Genomic DNA, 12786 nt, shown 5'->3' with positions numbered 1-12786 from the left:
AAGATTTGTGGAGCTAAAGCTGCAGGTGTTTCTTTTAGATTTTATCTAACATGCTAATATTGTAGCTATTGAACAGAAACTATACAAACAATTATGAGCCCCATATTATAAAGTGTTATCTATAGTAACACTTGGATGTCTGTTTTTGATTTTGTAGCATATAGATGACCTAACAAGAGGTCAGTTCATGCAACTGTACATTTCAGAGGGTTACAGGAGGTTGGTATGCAAATACAAATATTATGTTTCCATAACCAGGATTACTGCACAAGTTCACCTTGAGATCTTAACTAAAATATATTACAGCACAGAATTTGGCACCACCCACTCTTCACATTTCACTCCCCAAAATATCTTTTGTTTAAAGTAGATTTTGGTCCTAAATGATTGAGATATAAAGAGAAACATCCAGCTACTCAATATTGGTTTATTTTCTCTTGAGGAGTAGGTAAAACTTCTCAGAACTGATGGAATTATACAATATTTTCCTCCATCGCCAGTATGTAGGCAAAATATTATGATAATGATCTTGAAATAGGGCCCAGTCTTGTGAGGTGTTAAGCACTGTTTGTAAGGGGCTGAGCATCCTCAGCATTCAGTGACTTCAAATGAGAGTTGAGGGTATTCAGCACCTTGAAGGAATGGGCTCTTATCCCTCCTCTGCCTCCCAAACACCAACCTTTCCAGCCATAAACATTTAATGGAACCAACACTACATTGTCATGAAAATCTTATTCTCTTTCATTTAAAATTGACAGCTGCAAATTTAATTAGTGGACATTTTAAACGTACTGAGTCTAGATACGTACAAGAGCTGATACCTTAGCTGAACCGATACCACTGACCTTGCAGCTCTGTGGACGGAACAACATGTAAGTGAAGATTTCACTTGAATCAGATGATAATTTGTTTTGATTCCCAGATCTAGAAGTTGTAAACCAAGAGTCTCGGTTTGATACAAAACTTTGATTCCCAGATAATCCAGTATATAATGGGATTAATTCAGCAAGATGATCAGGTGGCCTTTCTTTCTACTGAAAGATACAGGACAGGATTATTTTACTTTTGAGCTGAAAGGAGGGCAGGAACAATCCAATTCCTATAAAAGTTAATTGAAGAGCATCCACTGATTTTAATGGCAGTTAGCTGGGACATAGAAATTCAAGCATCCTGTTTTGTGTGTTCATTACACAGTGGGCCAAAAAAGGTAGACTCTTGATTATAATACCACTCTCACCCAATGTGAATCTGAATCACCAGTGTCAGAAACTCACTTTACATGTCTGCAGATGTATTTTTTATTTTTAACAATGACACAGCCCATTAAAAATAGGCAGGGTAGATCAAACCTCACAGCTGCTTTTGACGTTCCCAACTTGGAATGCTGCTGGCAGGGAACATCTTTGATTGTCACATGTCGGCTCTTGGTGAACTACGCTCATGCCATGAATGGCATTTTACCTTTCTTTAAGGGGTTATTCCAGATTCAGTAGAACAAACTGCAGATGACAAGCAAGAACAGATTCAGATGGGCTTACTATTTAACACTCCTAATACCTTGTCTTCTATATTTTAAGAGCATCCATGGTGTGTAATCAAATGTCTGTGCCTCTTCATTTATTACATGTGATGGCATTATATAGTAGAATAGCCCTTCAAATGGTGGAAGAAAGAAAGAAATAGACTGAGCATTTATGGCTGCAAAATACAAATTATATCATAAAGTATTCCTTGGAAGCCCATTAGAATTTGCATCAAACTCATTCACAAAAAAGGAGCCATGACAGTGGGGCTCAGAACACACACTATTCATCTGCAGTGAGAGACATGCAGCCCGCTGAAAGCAAACACAGTAACATCATTTGGCCTCTATTTGGAATTTAAAAAGCCCAAATATTTCTTTGCAGTTGGTTTAACATGAGTTTTTTTTTTAATGGCAGTATTTGCTCTTACTGTGTAGGACACAGGTGGGCAAACTACGGCCCATGGGCCACATCCGGCCTGCGGGACCGTCTTGCCCGGCCCTTGAACTCCTGGCCAGAGAGGCTAGTCCCTGGCCCCACCCCTGCTGTCTCCCCTCCCCCACAGCCACACTGCTGCGCGGGCAGCATAGCTGGCTTGGTTTGGGTGGCAGGGCTGCGAGCTCCTGCTGTACTAAGCTGCATGGTAAGGGGGTGGGAGAGTTGGATAAGGGGCAGGGTGTCCCGGGGGGGGCAGTTAGGGGACAGGGAGCAGGGTGCGGTTGGATGGGGCGAAGGTTCTGAGGGCAGGGTGGTCAGGGAGCAGGGAGTGGTTGGATAGGTGTGGGAGTCCTGGGGGGCCTGCCAGGGGACAGGGGTGTGGATAGGGGTTGGGGAAGTCAGGGGACAGGGAGCAGGGGGGGGTTGGATAGGAGTGGGAGTCCTGGGGGGGGCCTGTCAGGGGGTGGGAGTGTGGATAGGTGTCGGGGGGGGCAGTCAGGGGACAGGGAGTGGGGGGGTTAGATAGGGGGTGGGGTCCTGGGGGGGGCAGTTAGGGAAGAGGGGTCCCAGGAGGGGGTGGTCAGGGAACAAGGAGCAGGGGGAGTTGGATGGGTCAGGAGTTCTGAGGGGGGCAGGAAGTGGGAGGGGGGGATAGGGGGCTGGGCTGTTTGGGGAGCCACAGCCTTCCTTACCCTGCCCTCCATACAGTTTTGCACCCCGATGTGGTCCTTGGGCCAAAAGGTTTGCCCACCGCTGGTGTAGGACACAGAAAATAAATCACCTTAAACCTAGGCTATGTCTACACTACAGCCTGGGTCGGCAGAACATATGTCACACAGGAGTGTGAATATTCCACCCTCCTGAGCGACAGAAGTTACAGCAACGTAAGCGCTCATGTGCACAGCACTATGTTGGTGCGAAAGCTTCTGCTGCCATAGCTTATGCTACTCGTGGAGGTGGCGTTTTTTATGCCGACGGGAGAGAGGTCTCCCATTAGTATAGAGCATCTTCACCAGATGCGCTTCAGGAATGCAGCTATATCGGTGCACTGTACACATAGACATGGCCAGATTCAGGGTAAGGATAGAAATAAATAGATTGCTAAAGCAAGTTGGAACCATCATACTCCAGATCCTAGAACTTCCTGTTATTTGAGCTCTTCCAGGCTTTTGAACAACCTTCCATTCTCTCCTGTCAATGCTTGCTTAAGCAACATTAATCCATAACATTGCACAGACAGTAATTATTAAGTGTGATATAATTCAAAATGGTCTGACCTGACTCTCAGAACATACGTGGGTTCCAATATAATCAAAACATTTTATAAAATTGTGAATTAGCGTAAAACGTTTGTGCATGTCAGTTTTGCTCAGAAAAAAATACCCCTTTTTTTTTTACCAGTAAAAAGAAAAGGAGCACTTGTGGCACCTTAGAGACTAACCAATTTATTTGAGCATAAGCTTTCGTGAGCTACAGCTCACTTCATCGGATGCAATGTAGCTCATGAAAGCTTATGCTCAAATAAATTGGTTAGTCTCTAAGGTGCCACAAGTACTCCTTTTCTTTTTGCGAATACAGACTAACACGGCTGTTACTCTGAAACCTTTTTTACCAGTGTAGACAAATGTACGTGTCTGTGGCCTTCCTTCGAGCAGATCAACACTTTGGACTTGTTTCTCAACAGCTATTTTTCCCAAATAGAATGTACTTGGGGACATGACTGAATAACAAAAAATCACCAGGCGGGTCACGCAAATGTATATGTGACCTGATACATTTCTACCATAATTCTGCAAATCTTCGGTGACTTCAGGCTGGTGTCAGGGAGATTTGTTACAGCCTTTTTCCTGCTGGATGTGATGTGGGAGGATCATGGCCTGTGGGATAGTTTCCAGTTGCCAGTTACAGTACTACTTCTGGTCTTATATTTAGTAAGTGAAATCCTGGCCTTGTTGAAGTTAAGGGGGCTATGAGTTTACACAAGAGCTGTCAAATGATTTAAAAAAAATAATCGCAATCAATCATGAGATTTAAAAAACAGTTGTGGTTAATTACAGTTTTAATCACACTGTTAAAAATAACAGGTTTCAGAGTAGCAGCCGTGTTAGTCTGTATCCATAAAAAGTAAAGGAGTACTTGTGGCACCTTAGAGACTAACAAATTTATTAGAGCATAAGCATCTGATGAAGTGAGCTGTAGCTCATGAAAGCTTATGCGCTCATAAATTTGTTAGTCTCTAAGGTGCCACAAGTCCTCCTTTTCTTTTTAAAAAAAACAGAATACCAATTTATTATAAATATTTTGGATGCTTTTCTACATTTTCAAATATATTGATTTCAATTACAACACAGAATACAAAGTGTACAGTGCTCACTTTATATAATTTTTGTTATTACAAATATTTGCACTGTAAAAAAAAAGAAAAGAAATAGTATTTTTCAACTCACCTCATACAAGTACTGTACTGCAATCTTTTTATCATAAAGGTGCAATTTACAAATGTAGATTTTTTTTACATAACTGCACTCTAAAACAAAACAATATAAAACTTTAGAGCCTACAAGTCAAAGCATGAAGGGGCATACGAATGTTTAGCATATCTGGCACGTAAATACTTGTAACACTGGCTACAACAGTGCCATGCGACTGTCTGTTCTCACTTTCAGGTGACATTGTAAATAAGAAGCAGGCAGCATTATCTTCCGTAAATGTAAACAAACAAGCTTGTTTGTCTTAGTGATTGGCTGTACAAGAAGTAGTACTGAGTGGACTTATATGAGGTGAATGGAAAAATACTATTTCTTTTGTTTGTCTTTTTTACAATGCAAATATTTGTAATAAAAAATAATATAAATTGAGCAAAGTGAACTTTGTATTCTCTGTTGTAATTGAAATCAATATATTTGAAAATGTAGCAAAACACCCAAAATATTTATAATAAAATTAATTAGTATTCTATTATTGTTTAACAGTGCAATTAAAACTGTAATTAATCAAGACTATTTTTTAAATCGAGTTAATTTGTTTTGCGTTAATCGCATGCATTAACTATGATTAATTGACAGCCCACATAGTTTACACCAGGGGTGGGCAAACTACGGCCTGCAGGCCGGATCCAGCCCCTCGGGGCTTTGGATCTGGCCTGCAGGATTGCCACCCCCGTGGCACCGTAGGCCCCGTGCCGCACCGGGAAGCGGTCGGCACCACATCCCTGTGTCCCCTGGCGGGCGGGGGGGGAACAGAGAGCTCTGCGCAGTGCCCTTGCCTGTGGGTACCTCCCCCAAAGCTCCCATTGGCCGGGAACAGGGAACCGCAGCCAATGGGACCTTCGGGGGAGGTACCCACAGGCAAGTGCAGCGCACGGCGCTCTCTGCCCCCCTCTCCCGCAGGGACGTGGTGCCGGCCGCTTCCTGGAGTGGCGCGGGGCTGGGGCCAGTGCAGGCAGGCAGGGAGCCTGCCCTGGCCCTGGTGTGTGCTGCTGCCACCCCGGAGCCACTCCAGGTAAGCAGCACTGGGCCGCAGTCCAAACCCCTCCTGCACCCCACACCTCAACTCCTTGCCCTGAGCCCCCTGCCCGCACCCCAACCCCCTGCCACACCCTGCACCCCTCCTGTACCCCAACCCCCTGCTCTGAGCCCCCTCCCGCACTCCGCACCCCTCCCTGCACCACTGCCCTGAGCCCCCTGCCTGCACCCCAACCCCCTGCCACACCCTGCACCCCTCCTGTACCCCAACCCCCTGCTCTGAGCCCCCTCCCACACTCCACACCCCTCCCTGCACCACTGCCCTGAGCCCCCTCCCACACTGTGCACCCCCTCCTCCACCCCAACCCCTTGCCCTGAGCCCCTTCCTGCACACTGCACCCCCTCCCACACCCCGCACCCCAACCCCCTGCCCCAGCCCTACACTTAGGCCCTGCAAGCAATTTCCCCACCCAGATGTGGCCCTTGGGCCAAAAAGTTTGCCCACTCCTGGTTTACACACATTGCTTCAATTTCCATTCACTGAGAGGTGATGCCATTGAAGAAGATATCCATCTAGAACAGGCATTCTCAAACTTCATTGCACTGGGACCCCCCCTTCTGACAACAAAAATTACTACATGACCCCAGGAGAGGAGACCAAAGCCTGAGCTCTGCTGCCCTGGGTGAGGGGGACCAAAGCCCAGGCCCAAGGGCTTCAGCCCCAGGCAGGGGGCCTGTAACCTGAACATGCGCATGTAAGCCCTTGAGCATGAGCTTCATCCCCAGATGGTGGGGCTCAGGCTTTGGCCCTGGGCCCCAGCATGTCTAAGACAACCTTGGTGACCCCATTAAAATGGGCTCTCGACCCACTTTGGGGTCCCGACCCACAGTTTGAGAACTGCTGATCTAGAAGTCTTGCCAGAAGGAGATCTTTAATGATAATCGCATCTCAGAATGTGTTTCACCTGTCACTGCTCAATACTCTGCTTCACGCCAGGCAAACTTTCCAGAGAGTTCTGTCTCTAACAAGATGACCCAGGTGAAATGTCCTGAAGTACTTGTGGAAGCCAGCACTCTGGTCACTTAGAACACCCAGGGCACAGCATGTGGTTAAAGTAGGAAGGACTTGGGTGGTTTGGCTTTGGAAGGGATCCTGTGCACCTGTAGGAAGTTTGATGCGGTAACTAGGTCACCGGCTGGATAGTGCTAAGAAGAAAGCAAGCAGAAGAACAGGCTGAGCCTGGGTGTAAGAAGGGGGAGCCACATAACTGCTGCTATGTTGTGTTGACCCTGGAGCATAAACAGCAATAAATACACTGCGTGGAGGCAGGGGTGAAAGTAAAATGTGTGTCTTACTGGTACTGGGGAGCTTCCCCCCCCCAGAAGGGGCGGGGCCTCAGGCAGAAGGGGCGGAGCTGGGGGGCTCAGTGTCCCCCAGCCAGCCCGCTCGCGCCGCCCAGGGCTCCAGCCTGGGCCCTTTAAAATCGCGGGCCCCGGGATAGCTGCTCCTTTTGCCCTCCCCTCCCCCCCCGCCCCCCGGTCGGTGGCCCTACCAGGAGGGACCCAGCAAGGACGCTGACAGGGGGGCGCAAAAGGAGCAGCGATGTTAAAGCGCTGCCGTGGCACAGCTTTAAGCAAGGTCCTTTAAAGTCAGCGGTATGGGCTGGTACAGGTGGCCACTTTTTACCAGTACACCATACCGGCCCGTACTGCCTTACTTTCACCCCTGGGTGGAGGTATCCTGTTGGGCTGTGCATGCCGCTTAATTCATAAAGGGGGGTTACCAATCACGGTTTACAGGAGTTGAAGGGGGAGCCCATTCACAATGCTGCATATAAAATGCATGCAGAATATGAAGATTGAGTAGGTAACATTTGCTCAAAAAGATGCAAAGATTTTCATTAATGTTTTCATAATCTTTAAGCAAGACTAAGCCACAAGAATAAAGTAAATCAGATGTGACAAATTTAAGTGTGTTATGATGCACTTAAATAACATACAGTACTGGAAACAATAAGGAACAGTTGTAGAGTAAGAAATGTCCTGGTACTCGATCCTCAGAAAGGCACACACTTAAATAACTGTCACACTTGCTAGAGTCCCAGAACTTCAAGAAAAAAAAAAAGGCATAATCTTTAACTCTTTTACAGGTGGCAAGAAAGAGTGGTTCAGAGCCTCAGTTTGCCTATTTCAGATATAGTGGTCAGAGCAGGTGTTGATGTCAGGAGACAGTACTCTGAGCCAAGAATCGGAGCCAAAATCAGAAGTTGAACCAAGGGTTGGAACTGGAGCCAAAGTCAAAAGTTGAGCCAAGGGTTGGAGCCAGAGATCAAGGGCAGGGATCAGGAACAAGACAGGACCAGGTCAAGAAAGCAGGGTTCACAAGTCAGACAAAAAGGCAGAGTCTAGTGAGGAAGCCAGACAGGAATTCATCCAGTTGCATAGACAACTTTCTGTGCCTCCTTCTGGTTTAAATCATGCAGTTGCATCAATTGGCTAGGTGCTCCTGAGCAAGGATTCCAGTAGCTAGTCAGCCCATGAGTTACTAAAAGCCCCTTGGATGGGTGGCTGCCTATACACCTGTGTTCAAGATCGATGAATCCTCACAACCTGTAAGCTTTGCGGAGTGATAAGTAGTGGAGACGTGGAACTCTGACTGCTCCTGTGTTTTGGGTTTTATTGATTCTGTGGCTGATGGCTCAAGTTTTGATCAAAACAAATAATGGAAAATAGTTACCTATCATGAGAAATGTATTGTTCCGACATGGGCAACTCAGTGCAGAAAAAAATAAAACTGATTTACTAGGTATCATCTTTTTAAGCTGATACAGCTGAGAATTTTTTAGAATCAAAAACCTGCATTTTCCTAGTAGTAGGAAGTGGAAAATAAATAACTTATTTTTTTAATTATGAGGGCATTATTAAAAAAACTACCTTCTAATGATTTTGATTTCCTTCACTGGTTAATGTTGGATAATACATCTTCTCTCTTTTTTGGTGAAGATTTTTGCTTATACACAGTTACTTATAGGATAATTAGTATGTTATCTTCAGAGTCTATAATTCCTGAATGATTGCTTTTGGCACATGTGATGCTAGAAATTCCCTGAGTTGGTGTCATGTTTTTATTCCATTTTCTTGGTCGTTAGCTATGATTCTTAGCTGCAGATGTTTGCTAGGATGATGTGGTGACTATAGCTTTCATCTGAGCCGAGGAGAGATTACTCTTCAGACATGTATTCCATATTTCAGCATGTTTCTCTTTTTATCTTGCTTCTTTCTGATCTCTGCAGCCTTTTAATGGAATGTTGAACAAGCAAAAAGATACTTATAAATGATGACTTTTTTTCTTTACACTACTGATGTCCTCTTACAATGCCTGAGCTGGTCAATATAATCTAAGTCTGAGGTGACTCAACCACTTTCCTATTGTTTGTGCAGTATCCTTTCCATTATAGGGCCAGATTGTGGCCTAACTAACTCTCCTAAGCATGGGAGTTATGGCGCACCCCCTTACTCCTCTCACCAACCACTCTCTTTATAAGTAGTCTCAGGAGGTGGAGCTCATCCTCCACCAGGCTTCTACTTTTCTTCCTGTGCAGGTGGGTGGGAGTGGCTGAAGCCTTAGCTCTATGGACCCCATCCCCCACCTCTAACTTACCAGTGCACACAGCTGCATCACTGTGCAGGGTGAGTAGAACTGACTCAGGGCATGGCTACACTTGCAGATGTAAAGCGCTTTGAGTTAAACCTGCCTTCAGAGAGCGCAGTAGGGAAAGCTCTCCAGTCTCTCCACACTGACAGGAACAAACACACTGGCGTGGCCACATTTGTGGCACTTGCAGTGGCATTGGGAGTGGTGCATTATGGGCAGCTATCCCACAGAGCACCTCTTCCCATTCTGGTGCTGTGGCTTGTGGGAAGGGGGCGGAGGGTGCGGGGCATTCTGGGTCCTGTCCCAACGCCCCGTGATGCATCAGTTCGCATCCCAGCAATCCCTGTGCTTCCGTCCACATTTGGCGCCATCTTTCAACATTTTTTGTACTGCGCGCTCTGTCTTCCCTTTCGGTCTGCGGGAATGGAGCCCAAACTGCTGAGGAGTATGCCGACAAGTCTCGCCAGCACATCACATTTGGCAGTCGAGTTATTCCTTATGATCCAAAGTGACAGTGAGGGCTCCGATGATATCAACTCGAGTAACACATATGACATGAGTTTGCTTGTGGCATTCACAGACATGCTCACCACCGTGGAATGCCGCTTTTGGGCTCGGGGAACAAGCACTGAGTGGTGGGATCACATCATCATGCAAGTCTGGGATGACAAGCAGTGGCAGCAACACTTTTGGATGAGAAAAGCCACTTTCATGGAACTGGGTGATGAGTTCACCCCCACCCTGTGGCACAAGGATACGAAATTGAGAGCTGCCCTGACAGTAGAGAAGCAATCTGGATGCTGGCAATTCCAGACAGCTACCGATTGGTCCCTAACCAGTTTGGAGTGGGAAAGTCTACCGTTGGAATCATGTTGATGCAAGTTTGCAGGACCATTAATCGCATCCTGCTCAGAAGAACCGTGACTCTGGGTAACGTGCATGACATTGTGGATGGCTTTGCACAAATGGGTTTCCCTAACTGCAGAGGGGCGATAGATGGCATGCATATTCCAATTCTGGCAAAAAGGAGTAGCCTAGCCTCCGAGTATGTTAATCAGAAGGGGTATTTCTCTATGGTTCTCCAGGCGCTTGTGGATCACCGTGAGCGTTTCATTGCCATTTCTGGGCCAGTCTGCGTTAAGGTGCGTGACGCACACATCTTTTGGAACACTGGCCTGTTCAGGAAGCCTCAAGCCGGGACTTTTTTCCCCAGACCAGAAGATCACTGTAGGGGAAGTCGAAATGCCCATTGTGATCCTTGGAGACTCCGCTTATCCTTTAATGCTGTGGCGCATGAAACCCTACACAGGGAGCCTTAACAGCAGCAAGGAGCGGTTCAACAACAGGCTGAGCCAGTGCAGAATGACTGTGGAGTGTGCTTTTAGCCGTTTAAAGGGCCGCTGGCGCTCTCTGCATGGGAAGCTGGACCTGGCTGATGGCAGCATTCCCACGGTTATATCCGTGTGCTGTACCCTCCATAACACTTGTGAAGGGAAGGGTGAACGATTCACTCAGGCATGGAACTCGGCAGTTCAACACCTGGAGGCTGAATTTGAACAGCCAGAGAGCAGGGCTATTAGAGGGCCTAGTGTGGGGCTTCAAGGATTAGGGATGCCTTGAGGGAGCAATTTGAGGCTGAAAGCCACCAGTAATGTCTGGTGCCCTGCACGGGAGTGAAGTGCAGTGATTCCAATGTTAGTAGGAATCTGTGTTTGCTATGCTGACTTGCAGTGCCCGTTTCTTTCCTGGGCTAAGGTATCTCTTGCTTTATTATTGCATAAAGTATGTTTTCAAAGCCAAAAAATCCATTTATTGAAAAGAAACACAACTCCTTGGGAAACAGAAAGGACAAGGGGGTGGGGTGGGGTGGGGAACGGTACAATCACAGATTTACGTATGTTCTGTTATCATACTGAGCCTTCCTGTCTGGAGTGCTGTGCAATGAGTGCTGCACTTCAGGATGGCTATCCTGCATGGAGATGGGGGTTGAATGCAGTGGGTAATGGTCATAGTTTTCAGGGCTGGATGGTGAAGCTGCAGGTGTTGGAGGCAGCCAGTGGCGGTAAGAACCCGGATGTTGGAGAAAGTGGGTTGGAGGTGACATGGGGGCACAAGGGAAAGAGTTTTGGGACACGGGCTGCTGGGCGGGGGGGGGGGCGGGCAGGCACGGTAGTACTCCACCTGCATGGCTACAAGCGCCTGGATAGAGTCCGCTTGGTGCTCCATTATGCTTACCAGCCGATCCGTGCTTTGCTGCCGGAGCACCGCACTTTTGTGCCGGCACTCTCATTCTGCTGGCTGATCCTCCTTTCACTGTCCTGCCACTCCTGCACTTTTTGATTTTCATTACTTGAATGTTGTATTACTTCATGCAATGTCTTCCTTGCTTCTATGTGGCCTCTTTCTGATTCTTCGGAGTCTTTCGGCAGGTGATAACACGGACGGCTGAGATCTCAAGGTTGCATCTGTATGTAACCCTTCTGCCCGTCAGAGTTGGCAGCAACAAGGGCCGGGTTCAATATCTAGGGGATTCATTCCAATAACACAATGCAAACCGGCTCGAGCCCCGAGTGACCTGGGACAAATATATACCACCCTCGCTGGGCACCTCCAAGAGGCAATACTTCCCCTCTCGCAAGCACATAGTCTGAGTGTAGCAAAAAGCCTTTTAATAACAGAGAGAAACAATGTGGCATTATGTTGGGGAAACACCACCAACAGGATTCGTAACACAACCCATGAGCAAAAAAAAAAAAAACCATGCAAATTGGGGCGTGTCCTTTCCCTTTGGTTCTTGAGTCCAGCAACCCCAAATCACCCAAAGTCCCAAAAGTCCAATGACCCAAAAGTCTCTGTCTCTGGGCAGGGCAGCCCCAGAGTTCAAAAGTTTATCTGCAGAGGTTTACCTCCCAACCTGGGTGGAGATGGAGGGGGGGGAGAGAGGTAAGGGGCACCTTACATGATCTGAAGCTGACTGCCCCACAGCTCCATAGGCCTTCGCTCCGCCAGCCGCCCCACGAACTGCTTCGCTCGCCTCCGCTCCGCTGCTCCACCAGCCGGTCCACGAACTGCTCCGCTCCACGTCCCACAAGCAGCTCCCGCCGGCCAATGAACTGCTCCACCAGCCTGTCTACAAGGCACTCCAGCCGTCCCACAAACTGCTCCACAATATATCTTCAGGCTCCCCCACTACTTAACACAATGCTCAGTGATTTCAGCTCTTAGTCAGTTCAGCTCTTTGGTGAATTCAGCTTGTAGTAGGGGAGCCTCAGTGCTGGTGCACCATTAGCCCAAAGTGAGCTCAGCAGCCTGTAACTAGACTCCTAATGGAATCAAAATTAGCTCTGATATTCCACAGTGGAGAGAGGAGGAAGTACAATTAGCATGTAGGGCCCTCACCCAGGGGCCCATGCCACCAAGTATTAATACTTGTCCCCAATCTCTCTCAAGTCACAGAGTTTTGGAACCCATGACCCTTGCCTAGCGAGTGCTACTTAGTTGATGGTGAGTCCCTCCATCATAACAAAAGGCCAAGTACAGTTCCAAGCACAGTTCCCATAATCAGGGTAATAACAATTTATTCTTCCTGCCCCAATAACAGAGATACTGGGGATCCCACAGCAGCCAAAGTGACCATTTGGGCAGCTATGGCCTCATTCTAGGCGGGGTGGGTGTGCCTATGCAAATGAGATCGGCTCCTGAAGTT

The sequence above is a fragment of the Natator depressus genome, chromosome 2 (assembly GCF_965152275.1).
Source record: "Natator depressus isolate rNatDep1 chromosome 2, rNatDep2.hap1, whole genome shotgun sequence".
Lineage (NCBI taxonomy): Eukaryota > Metazoa > Chordata > Testudines > Cheloniidae > Natator > Natator depressus.
The sequence above is the reverse complement of the archived record's forward strand: the minus strand, read 5'-3'. Positions refer to the sequence as shown.